The sequence below is a fragment of the Oreochromis niloticus genome, linkage group LG14 (genome assembly GCF_001858045.2).
Source record: "Oreochromis niloticus isolate F11D_XX linkage group LG14, O_niloticus_UMD_NMBU, whole genome shotgun sequence".
Taxonomy (NCBI): Eukaryota; Metazoa; Chordata; class Actinopteri; order Cichliformes; family Cichlidae; genus Oreochromis; species Oreochromis niloticus.
Genome location: NC_031979.2, coordinates 2377030 through 2393812, shown reverse-complemented (window position 1 = coordinate 2393812; position 16783 = coordinate 2377030). Strand labels below are relative to the sequence as shown.

General features: G+C 41.3%; 1 long non-coding RNA gene across 2 annotated transcripts in view; it reads left to right on the top strand.

Moving 5' to 3' along the window:
* The window catches only part of LOC106098841 (uncharacterized), a 73018-nt gene that overhangs the window by 24540 nt on the left and 31695 nt on the right, over positions 1–16783 (top strand). Inside the window, exons 1-2 of one of the 2 annotated variants that reach the window (XR_002056423.2) lie at positions 7631–7662; positions 13414–13466. This is a non-coding gene — a long non-coding RNA (uncharacterized LOC106098841). Of the gene's footprint in view, positions 1–7630; positions 7663–13413; positions 13467–16783 lie in introns of those variants that run through there. The other variant, XR_003213796.1, reaches the window with a different exon arrangement.

Sequence of the window (16783 nt, the reverse complement as noted above, 5' to 3'; positions counted from 1 at the left end):
TGCCGACATATCTCGACGCCCAGACTGTCTTACTCGAACATGAAAGCCCGGGCTTAAGGAAGTCATCACACACCTCAGCAGAGAGACACACACACACACAGGCAAAGACTAAAAATAGAGGCAGCTATCCTACTAACGCTGGTTAATACTCCTCACCCCAGACAGTCAGATTTGCATATCTTTAATGTGCTTTTTTCTCCTCTGCTTTCCTTTTCTAGTTTCTCCTATTTCTCTCTGTCTTTCTGTCTTATGTGAGTCAGTCTGGCCTTTTATAGGAATTCTCAGGAGGGCTTGCAGTGCATGTTGGGAAGGAGCATTTTGTATCAGAAAAGCAAGAAAAAAGCAGGCTGAAAAGATTTCAACAATTGCGGTAATTAGAGATTTTTGGAAAGCCGAGACACCCCATCGCCACCAACCCCACCTCTTCCTCGCACTTTCACTCAGTCCTTCTCTCTGAGGTCTTTCAGGCCACTGTAATGGTCTCCATCTGGTCTGTGAGGGAGGGGGAAGGAAAGGTATTGAGTCTCCGGGCTGTATAGGACGACCATCTGGGCTCGGCCACTCCCATGGCTCTGGGACTGCCTCTCAGCTGCACTGACCAACCAGCAGACACTGGTCCCAGCTACATGCCGTAACCCCGGCAGTAACAATGGCAACAATAGGTCCCGGCCCCATTTATTCCATTAAGCCCATGTGAGTCTTCCAATAAATAGTAAGCATTGCAATCTGCTAGTGGGCTGTCACTCTGCTGCGTGCAGTTAGCATATGCCATACTGAAGAAAACATGGCAGTGCAGAGCCAGCTGGGATCCTTCCAGTATACAGTGTGTTTATCAAACTCCGGGGACCCATTTGTCGTCTTCCTCCAAGGCCTCCTTCCAGGAGTAAGGCAGCTTTCAAATTCAAGCATAACCCTAACATTACCACCATAGTTAATGGTGATTGTTAGCGGCTGCAGCCTGCAAGGCTCGGTTCGGGAGAAACAAGCCCGACTGTTAGAAGGAACAGAATTCCAACTGTTGCATATTTGTCAGTGGTCGTGTTGTTGTAGTTTTCCAATGAAAATAAATCATGCAAAAATATTTCCAAGTCTTTCTTTAGGCAATGAAACGATGCATCCAAACACCAAAACCAATCCAGTTTGCAACTCCTGCTACACGAAGTGTCTCCGGAGTGACGTCTCTTATTTTTGCACCAAACCACTAAAGGCGCCAGGCGACATCTTTTTTTGACGTCTAGCGTTGTCATCGGTAGGACATCCTGGTACTGTTCGGCTGTTTGTAGTCCAAATGTGGTCGTCGTGGACGTCTTTTCAAATTTAAACTTTTTTTTTTTATAATGCTTCTACATATAAAGGCTCAGTTCTCACATGTTTGCAGAGGGTGGAGGGCAGGTGAAGGAGGGCGGAGTGTTCGGCAGACATCTCCAACATGGCACCACCTCCTGAGCTAAAATTTGCAGTTTCTTAATGTAGCTTTTATTTTTCACCACTGATAAATAAAAGCAAAGTTTTACAGAAACAAATATGATTCAATACAACCTTTATTTATATAGCACATTTAAAAACCGAAGTGCTTCTGAATAATACAATAAATTAAAATTAAATTACATATAGGGGCGATAGCAAAGTGCAAAGTACACTGACAGGTGGAAGGCACTAATTAACCAGTAATGCAAGTTAAATAAGTATCAGAACATAATTTAAGAATGAAATCAATTCATACACGTAAACATCAACTGGAAGGTTATTCCAGTGATACAATAATATAAATTAAGATTACATAGAGGTGCAGTTGCAAAGTGCAAACACTAACTACCCGGAAATGCTAAGTTAAATAAATAAGTTCTCAATCGCGATTTAAAAGATTGGATAGATTCAGACGCACGAATAGCAGCTAGAAGGTTGTTCCAGAGGTTGGGTGCGGCTAAAGCAAAGGCACGCTCACCTCTGGTCTTCAGCTGGGACCTAGGTTGCACCAAGAGCATTTGGCCCGATGATCTTAGCGTTCTCCTAGGGGCATACACGCTGAGGAGTTCAATAAGGTAGCTAGGCGCAATATTGTTTATGATTTTAAAAGTAAGCAATAAAATGTTAAAATCAATACGGTGTTTGATAGGAAGCCAGTGTAGGTCGGCAAGAACTGGAGTGATAGAATCAAACCTTCCAGTTCCAGTTAAGAGGCGTGCCGCAGCCTTTTGAACAAGCTGCAATCTATGAAGATTGACAGATTGGAGGCCGAAGTAAAGGGAGTTGCAGTAGTCTGATCTAGAAGTAACAAAGGCATAGATAAGTTTTTCAAGATCCTTGTGCGGTGTGTAAGGCTTACGGTGTGTTCACACCGAACGCGATAGACGCGAGCGAAAACGCCCCAAACGCCCCTAATTTGACGCGTGCTCATTCGCACCTCAACGCGTGTCCAAGAAAAATCCATCGCGCGTCAAAATTGCATATTTTGACGCGCGTGAACCGGAAATGTGGGAGGAATGTGGGAGGAAGTTTTATTATACTGTGCTTTTTCTCCGTCTGCGCGCCACTTTCGTGCGCCTTTTTCCCTCGCAGTGCAGGTGTGTATCTCCGAATGAGGGCCATAGTTATGAGTGTTTTTGTGCTGTTTTTTCTATTGGACGTGATGGTTATCAAAACCAAACATGATAAGTTTGGCAAGCGCAGGAGACACGACACGGAGGAGATTTGTCAATCAGGCTGCAGAATGCAATGCGCATTGTTGAAAGCTGTACGGTGCAATAACAAAAATCAGCGAAATGTGACGGGTGAACAGCGGGACTACTGTATACTGTTTTATTACTAAACAAAATATATTCCTATATGACAACACGCATAAATTAACTGCCTACATTAATTCACTGTAAACCTTGTCCTTCTGACTGACACTCCCCTGCTGCCTCTCCGGGCTGTCCCTGGTCCTCGGGGGGGAAGTTCTCCACGGTCCGCACCATATTGCCGCTAGTCTCCCGCGGGGTGAGGAAGGGGTCCAGAAACCCCATGACCGCGAAGAACTTCCATCTCTTCCCCAATCCTGCTGCAGACCCACTCCTCTTCTCCTTCTCTGTCCTCTTCTCCTTATTATATGTGTCCCTGAGGCTCTTCCACTTTCTCCTGCAGATGTCCTCTGAATAAACACATTATCTTGTTGGCGGAAAGGTATTTGTACATCAGTGGGAAAATAGCGGGACAGTACGCGTCAGTACCTAGGTCAGAGCCACGTCACCAGCCTCCTGATTGGTTGTCGCGGCGCGAATTGACGCCGGAGTTCAGATTTTCCAACTCGAGCGGTAGAGGCGAAACGCGTATGCACAAAATGCAACACAAAAACTCACGCGCGTGGTTTTTTTCGCGAGTCAAACGCGCCAGACGCGGTACACTGACGTGCGTTTCACACGTTTTGGCGTTTTCGCGACGCAAATCTGCTTCCGAATTTTCGCCGGACGTGCAATCACGTGTCATCGCGCTCTTTCCATTGACTTTACATGTAAACCTGACGCTCTGGCCGCCTCTATCGTGTTCGGTGTGAACGCACCATTAGCCTTAGAGATTTGACGTAGTTGGTAAAAACTAGAATGTTTTACGGAGGACATTTGTTTATCAAGCTTAAAAGAACTGTCCAGGAAACCAGCTAAGTTGCTTACAGTATCAGAGAGAGAATTAGCAAAGGGCAGTGACTTGCAGTTGGGTTTTAGATGGTTTTAGAAATTCAGTAGCACACAACCTTTGTCCTTTCCCAACCAGACAGTCCAGTCTAGCATTGGGTGGTGTTCACGAGTACTTTATCAGATCAGACCACCTGTCACTGGAGCTTATTTGCATATTTTTTCCATAAAGTAATTGCAAACTTTAAGTTAACAGTTAGCATGTCATCTGCTTTTTAAACTCTGTGATGATAAAGCTAATTAGCAATTTGATGCATCTGTTTTCCTACACTGGCAAACTAAAGACACCCTTTCAATATGTGCTGCTTGTTGTCTTGACATTGCAAGATTCCCTCACCATTAGCCATCTGACCACTGTTTCATCACATTCTGTTTTTCTCCAGATGCACACAAATGAAACATTGAAATATCTTATAAAATTATAAAGATATCATCATTTTAACATGACTCTTGTTTGTGGTTTGTTAGTAAGAAATAAAAAAGAACTGCACTGCTTTACCTAAGATGAAACTGCAGTTTGACACAAATAGAAACACGTGCCTGATCTATACTGGGATGGGAGTTTATTATAATATATGGTAAATGCTTAACCAGACCACTTAAAGGATGCTGAAGGAAACACAAAACAGAATTTAAGACCCTGAACCGCTGTTGTTTATTTATTAAATAACTGTGCAGTCGAAACGTCTTCTAATCTAAACACAGCTTGACTTCCTTAAGAGCCCTCCAACTATAAACAGTCCATCCTGTTAGAGCTGACTGTATGTAGTATATTTACTCTTCCCAATTTAAATAAAGTTTCCTGCCGATTGGACAGTCATAAGCAAATAATTTCAACAGAAGCTGCGTGTTGGCATGTGGAGCAGCAGGTATCATCTGTTTCATTCCTAAACATGCCCTGTTTACATTCTAGAGAGAGGGGAGTTATTGGAGTGTGGTCCCGCCCATGAAGGAAACCGCCAAAACCACAAACTAAGAATCTCTTCCTGTCATTACTTCAATCTCACATGAAATATATTTTACCATAATAACTAATCAGTGCCCGAGTAAAAAAAAAACCCACTATAAAATACCACCAACAGCACTCACGCTGCACTAAACTAATGTGAAATAGGCGGTCTAAGGGTCTTTGAACCTTCTGGCCTGTGGTTCATCGTTGTGGAAGCTGAAACCAGAATATTTAAAAGACACGGCGTGCAGCTGTTTTTATATAAGAGGAAAATAACATCAGATTGGTTCGGGAAGCAAAAAACTGTTCAGCAGACAGTATCTACACCCTCAAGTCACTGTGCATAGTTATTGTGATTAGCAGAACACTTAGACCTCATTTTAAAAAATTAAAAGCAACTTGTTTAAAGGTTGTAGTATTCTTTGGCATCAGGTTTTTAGTCTTACTAATCATTTGTACAAGTTACATCCAGTGGCTTTAGTAGTAGTTACTAGCTTTCACCATGCACAAGTACTGAAGTAGACATAAAAAAGCTATATATGTATAAAAGGGCTGCCACGATTTCGTCGACGACTAATTTAATAGTCGACGCTTCGTTTGAAGCTTTGTAAGATCCTGAAAGACGCAGGAGTAAGTAGTGGGATTTCAGAGTGTAATAACGTACTGAAACAGAAGGTGGCAGCACTGCATCTACAAGGATGCCAGCTGCCGTTAAACTCCGAAGAAGAAGAAGCTGTCTCCGGTATCATAGCTGTGTCCAAAGGGGGCCGCATCCTGCTGAGGCTGCATTTGTAGGCCGATTCCGTCACAGCAATGCGATGAAGGCTGTCCAAATTCGAAGACTCCTCCAAATGCATCCTTCATTTCCCCAGATTTGAAGGATGGGTCGGGTGTATCCTTCATGGCCCAACCTATCCCAGAATTCATAGCGCGGCCCTGCTCAGTTTCCAACAATGGCGGCAGTTACTTAGTTTTAATATTACTCTTATTACTCTTTCTGGGTCAGAAAATAAACTTTTGAGATATTTTTAGGTGAGAATGTGTAAACTTCAAATATCTGCTCACTTTATCAAGACATCACATATTTACAAAAGCGCTCCGACGTTTTCGGAGACGCCTGTTACCCACCAGCTCGATAACTGACCGGGAGGTCAAGGGTCACTAGAGCCGCAAATTTTCAGATCACCGCTGTCTTTGGCTACTCAGGTTAAACATGATATATAAGTCTCTTAGATAACTTATAAATGTTAAGTTTTTAACATCAAACAGAAAACTGATTAAACAGAAGTGTGAGATGGTCGAGTTTACTCCAGTGTCCTGTTATATTTTAGATAGCATCTATATTTTAGATCTGCAAATTTCATTAAAAGTTGAATAAACTATCATCTTGTCTTTATCTTTAGTTAGCACATACCTGAAACACTTCCAGCTGTAAGCCAATGATAGTTAGAGCAGATGCATGCTGGTGCAATCAGCTGTACGTTTTACGTCCAATGGATGCATGATCTGATTAGTCGACTACCAAAATAATCGTTTGTGGCAGCCCTAATGTATAATTATGTTTTTTAATTTCTGCTTTAGAATTTTAGTTGATTTAAGATTTGATTTTCTCACTCATGAACATTTTTCTTTTTTTTTCTTTTTTTTTTTCCTTTTTTTTAACCTGTCCCGTTTGGTTCTTTTGCCATCAGAATTATTGTCTAAAGGCGAAGAAAGATGCCCAACGGATTTACTTTACCAAATGAACATGAACATTTTTCTTATTTTTTGCCCTTGCTGAACTATTACTGACTGAAAATGGGAATGTTTTTTTATTGTCACAAAAAATATTCTTTATGGGTAAAATGAAATATTCTCATGTGTGGAGACTCTACTGGATGCAGTGGGGTGAAAGTAATAAACGTTTAATTTAGTTTCCTTCTTTTTTCTTAATCTTACGTCCTTTGGACGCCTTGGGTTTTCACAGCAGCAGAAAAAATATGTGCTTAATATTGGCAACCGGGGGCGATTTTAGCCCATTTTGGGGGGTGCTTCACCCCAAAATGAATCAAAGCACCCCCAAAGATTTCTTACTTTTTTTGGACAATATTTGCTGCTTGTGTGACACACTGCTAGAAATATAAAAACCATACAGTAAATGGTTGAGACATAACATTTTAACAACAAAGGTACAGATACCCCCCCCCCACAAATGGTTTGTTCCAGCTCGCCTCTCCCCTACTCTGGCTCTAGCGCTGTTGCTGCCAGAGCGATGGTGGCTGAGACGCAGCGGAGCGGAGGTGTAAGTGCCTGGCTTAACCTTCAGTTACTCTTTATATAGTTAGGTAGGAGTCAGGTCATGTTTCTTTTTAGCTGAAAAACATTACACCAGGTAACCTGCAGTGTTCAAAACATGTTTTCCGACGATGTTTGCTACCCTACAATCCGTCCTGCTCTGTAGTAAAATCAGCGACATTTGACCGTCCTGTTGCTCCCATTGAAATGTATACAGCCTGTTTAAAATCTGAAACTTAAAATTGTCCGTAGCTTCTGTTGTTACCACTGTCCTGTTTGAAATGGATACTAACTAGTTAACTGACTGGATGCCCTTTAACCTTATAACTCCTGGTGTGTGTGTTTGTGTGTGTGTGTGTGTGTGTGTGTGTGTGTGTGTGTTTGTGTGTGTGTGTTTGTGTACAGAGAGACAGCCAAGTTCATAAGGGATATAAGGAAGTTTTTTGAAAAAAAGGAGCCACATTCAGGTAAAAGTGTAAAATCAAATCATCCGTCAATCAAGAATAATGTTGGCTCAGTGTTTATATTATATCTTAATATTATATAATATTTATATCTTTTATTAGATGTTCATGTGGTTTGGTTATTTGCCTTTTGGTTGAAAGTACACTGAGAGAGGACTTTTTGTTAGTGATCTTAATAGTATTTTTTTCATATTAATGTAATTTTTCATCTAATTGAATCCAATCTATTTGTGTATGATTGTCAGTCCAAAGAGGGAGAGAGGAAAGAGGGAACGTGAGGAGAAAGTAGAAGGTCAGGAAGAAGCAGGTAAGTAAACAGACAGGGAACAGTGACAGGCACAACAGAAACTGTTAAACTGACAAAGAGAAAAAACCTGATTTTACTCACACAATCAGGAAGTTGTGTCTCCCTATATTAAAGCTGCTATACAGAATCTGCTAAACAAACTTGTTGAAACATTTTTGACCCTCTTCAACAACATTCCAACATTATCATTGATTGGGGGAGATTAAAATTAATGATATATTTTTATGTGGTTCAGCCACAACTCTACTAAAACCTCAGCCAGTAATAGGTAGGCCAACTTTTGGACCGTCCAGTTGTCTGTATGACTGCTGCAGTACAGTATCAGAAAGTGCCAAACAGCCCTGGTGGAGTGAGGAGCTGTAAAGAGAAGCAGATGCTCTGTTTATATTCTAAAAATGTTTTAAGCTTGTTTCAAAGATTCTGTACTGCAGCTTTAAATGTTTTCCAAAAGCACACATACACTTATCAGTGTTTCTCAAACTTTTTACAGTGTGTACCATTGGGAAAATGTCAAGCTCTCCCAAGTACCACTATGAAAGCATGAAACTCATAAATCTTACAGCACAAAATTAGTATTATTAAATTAGTCAAATTAGTATCTGCAGTAAAGATTTTTATTTGTAATAATTTATTCTGTTTTGGGAGTGTTTTTTATGTATCTGTATTATATTATACAAACACATTAAAAGTGAATCTCTGTCCAAAAAATGCACTCAGTTTACTTCTTACTCACTATGAGCATCATTCATTATTCTCCCCCAGTAATTAAGGTTAGGATATGTTTTTTTTTATTTCAGTCCATTCTTCTTTTGCAGCATTTAAATAACCTTTATCAGATATGATGGTTTTGTTACAGACAAAAAAGTGTTTTGCTTTTCTTTCACAATTGTGGGGATTAAATTGTGTTAAAATGTACAAAACAGTGATGTCATGCTTTGAGACGAGGACCCAGGCACAGAGAGACTTGATGAATTTAAGAATCATATGATTTAAGAAAGAAATTTGCAGACTTGCACAGAGATGGTAAAATTATGATGACTGATAACGGAGATGAAGACAACAGATGATGACGACAGGGAGAAACACGGGACAGTCAGAGAGAACTCGGGACAACTGGAGACATTTAAGGATGCAGGGACTGACAGAGACAGGGAAGAAGTCTCATCGTGACGTGTAAAGTTTATCTTGCCTGGCTGGGCAGCTCTCTGGGTGCTCAGCACCCCCAAAGCTCTAATCCTAGAATCGCCCCTGTTGGCAACATGTAAATACACAAAAATGGCTTCTACTGCAAAAGCAGTAGAAGTTAATCAGTTAATCATTAAAAATTCCCCATGCTATATAAAAATGGAGTCTGCGTCATGATATACTGAGTTATTTTAGCTCTTCACTCGTGGCAATTGTGGCTCAAGAATTGGGAGTTCGCCTTGTAATCGGAAGGTTGCCGGTTCGAGCCCCGGCTTGGACAGTCTCGGTCGTTGTGTCCTTGGGCAAGTGTCTTGTGAAGTTGTGTGAAGGGCCCGGTGGCGCCAGTGTCCGGCAGCCTCGCCAGGGCAGCTGTGGCTACAATGTAGCCACTGGTGACATGTACAATGTACAATGTCACCAGTGGCTACAATGTAGCCACTGGTGACATGTACAATGTACATTCAGTGTGTGAATGGGTGGATGACTGGATGTGTAAAGTGCTTTGGGGTCCTTAGGGACTAGTAAAGCGCTATCCATGGAGCATGCTATACATAGCATGGAGCTATACAAATACAGGCCATTTACTCTGTCCAGTAGTACGTCAGTACTGTGAGTAGTACTGCGATGCTGGCTGACCTCTGTGTTAAGTAGAAGCAGAGACCAGATGAAGTATTGGACCATAACAAACTCATATTTTTGCTGAAAGCTGAAATGTTTGACATTGTCGCAGTAAGCCTTACTGGTTCTTGTTTCACTCGAGCCGAGGCAATTGATACATGGCATTCAAAGCCCTGAAACCTGTATTTTCCCTCCAATTTTTCTCCGATTTGTTATTTCAGACTGCAGCTCAAGGCCGACTGAGCACATTAAGCGCGAGCCCTGGCAGGAGAGTGATCGTGTAGCTTCCTTTAGCCTCTTCTAACAGGCTGGTTTTGTGCAGGATCTTTAATGGAAATCAGGAGCATGGAGTTTGTTTGCTGCTGTGATAAAGTTGGGTGGGGAAAAGGGTGGACTGGGCGGTGGAAGATGCTTCCATGTAAAAGTACCATTACCGTCCATTGTAGCAGCAGTAAATAGGGTATTCCAGATTTCCTTCTTTCCAGGAACGCGTTCAAGCTTCTCTGATGCTAAGGTGCATTGAAAAGTGGCTTACAGATGTGTAGCAACTGAGGACAGTCAGCAGAGTTTTACACTGGCCAATTCAATGGCTAGAAGGGTATGAAGCCATGTGGAATGGCTAATCTACAGAGGCCAAGTCCTGCTTGAACCAACTGTGATTTTGTGCTCTTGAGCTTGTGAAGAGGACACTTTTAGCGGCGCTCACTGATCAAACACTTCACCTTTACATGTAGATACAGTATTCTGAAGATTTTGACTTTTATTTTGACTCTTTTGTATATTTTATCAGCCAGCCTGCTCTGTCGCACATCAGCAGAGGTTTGGTTGGATAGAACTCCCACCTGTACACGTATATGAGATATATCTAAAGGTATATTGGCACACCGATTGCTGCGTTGCATCGATATAAAACATACCTGACACGAGATATACTTTTGTGTGAGCTGAATACTCACATACGAGCAATAACCTTTGTGCAAATCGGTGGCCTCCACCCCGTTTGTCATCGATTCCCCTCGTCTGCAGTCTGTCTTTGCCTTTGGCCTCTGTCTGCGGTCTGCCTGTCTGTCACCCCTGACTTTCCCTTTCTGTCTCCCAACAGTCATCCAAGCTATACAGCAGCTCAGCCAGTGGAAGAACGCTGGGCGTATTGCCAGCTAGCCAGGGCGCCAGTTGGGCAGTCCATCAGTAGCATTAAAGACATGTTATCCACCCGAGTGTATCCGTCTGGCTTAGAGCCCTTATCCCCCTGTCCGAGTGCCCCCCAGCCCCATACTTCCTCTGTAGTCACCGAGGGGCCCTGCGTAAAGTGCAAAGTACCCTTCTTGCTTTATCAGCATGGTACCCAGGCATTCAGCCTGCTGCTTTGGGTCTCTTAAAACACGTACACAAATAAATGAGGAGGCTGCTGGAAATAACTATTTTCTCATCTCCAGCCAAGCTGCCCTGCTGGTCAGGTCATTGTCTTTAAAGGGAAAGGGGAACAGAGAAAGCATGCCACTGCTGACCTCCACTTGATGCTTTCTTAAAGGATACAAAGTCAGCAAAGTTCATTTAGCTCTCTTGAAATATAAAATAGACGAGTGGTTCTACAGGGGCTTAAAAGGACTGTTTGTTTCCTGTTATACTTGGTTCAATAATGGACCGAGCAGTATTTTTAGCTGTGATGGGAAAAAAAATCACTGTTTCTGTTTGATCCTGAATATACAGGATTTGTACTGCGTCTTGTCCTCATTCTATCTGCTTTAATATGTATAATGGCCACTGCTTTGTGGCACTCTTATTATTAATGCTGTCACTTCAAGGGGCAGCTCCGAAGCAAGTTTAGCACTGTTAGGTGAGAAAAAACTTAATTTCTGGCCTTTAACCCAAATCGAAGAGTGGCGTGACATTCAAACTAAACGTTGTCTAATGGGGAAAAAAGGAGAGCTGGTGTTCGCAGCAAAATTCTCTGTTGCCTCGTGACACCGAGTAGTTTTTATCATTCATGTCAAGAAAAGGCCAGCCAATTTTCACAGAGAATCAAATGGAAAAACACGGTATGTGGACATCATTGTCACAGCAAGTGTGCAGAATATGACCCAAAGATTTCTCTTAGACACTTTTCTGTAGTTGTGCCAAGAATCCAAGACAAGCAAACATCCTGGAAACCCTTGAGAGTAGCCTCAGAGCAAGGCTTGCTGCAAACAAGTTCTGGATGTAGAGCGGTCACTCGCCAATGCTAATTTACCCAATGCAACTGAAAAAACAAACTCTAATGTGACCCAAAAAGACCCGATAAAGCATGTCTGTAAAGTCCAAAACCACTGATGGATGCGCAGCTGTCAGCAATACTGGTTTTCACTTCCCTGCTGTAATCGTTTGATCATGAAAGTTTTACGTTCATGAACGTTAAACAGACCCGATGGAAAGATTTATTTTTATCCCATCTTAGTTTGAAGTAGCCTCTGTTGGTCAACAAGGAAAGTGTTGCTGCAACCATCAAGGGAAACACTAATGGATGGATGCGCAACTAATATATGCGGAGAAAACCCCAGAAGAATAAATGCTTTCTGTGTGGATTTTCATGGGCACCTTGCCAAAGCCGCCCTAAGCCAGGCCATAGTGCTGATGACATTTTACACTATTAAATAAATTTGCCTGAACAAGCTGAAACGGTATACAGACCCAGGCAGCAGGCATTGCCTTTGACATTGCCCGTTGATGTTTTTCTTGTTAGTTGAGTCGTAGGTCTCAGTGACCTTATCCCACAGACCAGTTATTTAACCCCTGGCAACCAACAGAAATGGTTTTTCCCCAACTGGCTGGTGAAGGCTGCTGGGCGAGGTAGGTTGCAAAGACCTCCTTGTGATTGCTTAGTGATTAGCAGATTATAGGGGTTTCCTATAGTTTGCGTGGAAATTGCCAAATTTTCTGCTTTGTAAAAGTTGCACCTTTAGAAACAAGCTGGTTTTAGCACAAGGCACAACTTTTACTTTGAAGGTGAACAGTCAGTTTCTGCACTCTACAGTATCACAGTTTCTTAGCAAGCAGCTTTCAAGTGTTTGCAGACCGCTCACTGTCTTTCAAGTCTGTGGCCAATTGCTGCAATCTGCCAGCAACCAAAGGAAGTGCATGGAGTTTTTGTCTCACTCTATACCCTCTGGGCAGATATCTACTTCCCTAGTAATCAGTGGTTACCAGTCTGTGTTACAGGGGCTTAGCAACAGGTTAGGGAATACTCGTTTTTCCCAAGTATCTGATGGCAACCAATCTCTATGTCTGTGTGACCGAGATGTTAATTCTTTCAGTAGACGACGGGGAACTCAGCTTATTTGTAGAACACTGGAAAGCTCATTTTAATTGTGCATATGGTTAATAGATGCCGTACACACTTACCCAGCTTCTCTAATTTGTGAATAAAAGCTCGTTTTCCTGCCGTACATTATCGACCTCTCTCGTTTTCTCCATAATAAATCTGAAATGCAGTCTTCATAATACACTTGACTGTGTGGCCTGCAGCAGCTGTAGAAAGAAGAGCAGAGTCTGTTTGCTGCTTTATTGAGGAATTTCTCTGGTGTCATTATGGGTGGCGGCTGAATGAACTCTGATGAAAGGCTGACTCGGAGTCTTTTGAACCTGTCGAGAATTGATCGAGGCATCGGTGAGCTAAGTGAATGTTGTGCTGGAGCTCTGTACGCCAATTGAAGGTCAAGTGCTTCCAAAACATCAGAAAGGAATTTTAATCAAAGGATCTCCTTTGGCCTTCACACGCATCCAAAATGTCGTTCTACGTTTGTCTTTGTCATTAAGAAAATCTCATTTTTCCTTTATTATGGATATGAGTTGGTACAGTTAGTTTCTAACATTAGAATGAATTGGGATGTGAAAGATGGCAGTGGGAGAAAATGACAGTTTTGTGTGGTGTCTCCTTTTGTGCTCAGCTTCTGCCATTGTTTCTGTTCACAGGAGTGTTCGTGGAAGAACTCGCTCCTGAAGGCCCGTGAGAGGACACACAAAAGGTCAGCCAGTCACATTCACTGTACTGAATGGCTGCAAATCTGTTTGGCTTTTTATCTCAGTCTCCTTTCTCTTTTGACGTGACACTTGCGGAGGAGCCGTTCCCGACAGCTCGCACGTGATCCAGAGACATGTAGGCATTCAGTCCTGGAAGTGCAGTATTCATAGATTTTGAATACAGGTTCATACAAACATGTGAAAATCAATGGTTTTCTCACTTCGGCTAAACTGCCCACATTTCTTTTCAGCTCTTTGCAGTTAGAGGACGGTGTATACAGAGTTAAATCTGTCTTTTCTTTGCTCTTTGACTCATTCTTCATGAAAAACATGCACAATAAAGGGATAATTTTAAGCATAGACATTCGGTTGTCCTACCCAGAATACGTCTCAACCAACACCTGCTAACACTTGACAAAAATTGGGGAAAAGAGCAGAGTTTGTGCTTTCCACTGAGTCACACAGAATAACAGGGTGCAATGAAAAGCAAAAGCAGTAGTCGCTGGGAAGGTTTTACCTGTTATTGCTTTACTCATTACCAAATTTACCTTATAAATTATCCTTTTAAATGGAGTCCACATTTTACAGCAAAGCAACATGAAACTGGAGTTCACTCAGCTAATATTACTAATATTACAGATTTGTAAATTACACCACGAGAAGGTCCGAGCTCTTTTGTATTTGTTCATCTTGTTTTCACAAAGGAATGTTGTGCCACTGAGAAATCAACCAGTCTAGGTCTGCAATGCAAACACTTACCTTTAGTTATTTTCTTAACGTTGTCAGAGTCACAACCTTCAGAAGCATTTTGCATTTTGTCCTGTTCTTTGCAGGATTGCAGAGAATTAAGAGTTTTGTAGACTTAGGAAATTGTAAATGATGAGTAAAATCTTAATTTGCAATTGGTGTGAAATATTCAAAGCTTTTTATTTAATCTGCCCTCAAGAAGTAGAAAAAGTCCGTGATACAAACAAAGTGTACCAATTCCATGTGACCTGGTGTGTGTAGTCCAAAGGTGCTATACTGCACAATGTTTTACCTCAACAAATGAGATTCATTGAAAGAACGCAAAGAAGTGTTCATGTGTTCAAGTGTTCACATACAGGCACAGGTGTAATCTTCAAAAACAAAAAAGGGTTTATTACACCCCAAAAAAGACAAAATTATTACAAAAATTCAAACAAGCTGTTTTAAGAACCAAGTGAGCGCATAAATGAGGTCAACGGGAGAAAACACAACTCAGCAAAGTGACCTGCCCAAACGCGAGACAGCTCCAGTTATACAGCAAGCGAAAGAACCATTGTGTGCACCAAAGGTGAAAACCACAGAGATGATAGCTAACCATAATTCAAGAAGAACCCCGTTCCCCCCTGCGTGGTCACAACAGATGGTTCAGTCCATTTTATTGGCCTCTGCATTTAAACCAGCCCCACCCTCACCCTCCGCTTTCACCCGAACCAGGAAGGACTGTAGCGGCAGCCAGCTAACTCAGAAAGAACAGAAAATAATTAATATAGCATATCCCCATGTCACCATAACAAACAATACAAAACAGACTCTGTGCCATTATTTGGGCTGTAGCTTACAAACCAACTCAAATCTTTGAATTGGTTAACTTATAATCACTGAAGCTTTACAGCACAAAGTAAAAATAAGACAGAAAGGTAAACATGAGTATGACCCGAGTGTTTCAGTTGTGTGGTCGAATGCAGCGATGGAGGGATACGACCTGAAAACTTTACATTAACGTCTCATAGTTTGATTTGTAGATTTTAATATTATTAGTAATTAATAATGTTATGAACAATTTTAAATAAAAATATTATTTTTAGAACTTAAGAGCTTTATTTTAAAGAAAACATAACTCACTGTTGTTTTGCTACTATAACCTTACTAGACCTGCTGTTGATTATTACAGACTCATGTTTAACGTTCTTTAACTTCAAACATAGATGGTGTTTGCTGTTTTAAACGTTGGCTGGTAGAAGTGAAACAGTGAAATTTCAGAAAAATAGCTGATTTCTTTTGAGCAGCTTAGAAAAACAACAACAAAAAATAAAGTTCAAAGCCCGCTCGATGATTGGTCAAATGAACGCGGATGACAGACTCTTGTCCTTTGCTGATTCCGATTCTGATATCAGTTCATACAGACTAGTTCAAATCTAGATAGGTGGGATATTCTTTTTATTATATAAATGTTACTATTTGTGTAAAATATATATTTTCCTTCATTTTTTGTCAGTACCTAATAGAATGCAGTACATCACTACTGCTGGCAGGTGGCAGTCATGCACCTGAAACCTGTTTGCTGACCACCTTTAACAAACAAAAATAGATGAGTGCACCACAAACTACCAGGTGTCAGACCGGGATTAGATGTTACCATATAAACAGCTAATAAAAGCTTTTGTATGGAAGTTCTTTACATAATTAACGAAAATGAATCTAATGTCGACCGTGCCGGTAAAGCTAGCATCTCAGACGTCTATCACACCTGTGTGGACTCATAGTAGCAGTTAAATAATTAAATAATCAGATTTTTAATTTTTTTCTGTGCCTAAAAGTATTGTAAACGGATTGGTGGCAGAAAATATAGGAATAATTTGAAAAAGCTGATAACAACTAATAAAGCATTCTGATTCTGATCTGAGTGATACAGTTTTTGCTGCAGCAGATTCACAGGAAGTAATCGCTGGTTCTTGTGGGCTTACAGAGACATCTTGAAGTTTGCCTGTCTTACTGATACATTTTGAAACCTTGTTGTGGAGTTAGTCAGTCATTGCCCGTACCATCAGCATCATTCACTGCATCATTGCTTTTTCAGCTGCATCATTACAAGCAGATACAACCTCAGCATCAGTGCCAGTGGTGAGGCCTACAGATTCTGTAATATCAACATTTGGCTGTAAGTTTGGTTAAAGCTGTCCGAGGGAAGTTCAGCTTCACCTGGTTGTACAGTAAATGGTAAATGGCCTGTATTTATATGGCGCTTTTCTAGTCCCTAAGGACCCCAAAGCACTTTACACAACCAGTCATTCACCCATTCACACACACATTCACACACAGTAAGGTAAAGTCAGTACTTTCAGTCCCGCAGCATAATAACATAGTGACCTATGTACATATGCTAATGCCCAGATATTAGGCTTCAAACTACTGTTGGTCAGTATTATTGTAGAACATAAACAGAATTTAAAATCAGATTCATCAAGTGCATGATTGTTGTGAGAGCTTAGAATAGAACAGAGTAGAAAAGCCCTTTATTGTCAGTGCTCCACACCAACTGTGTGAGTAAAATATAAATAACAGTCATCAGGAATGA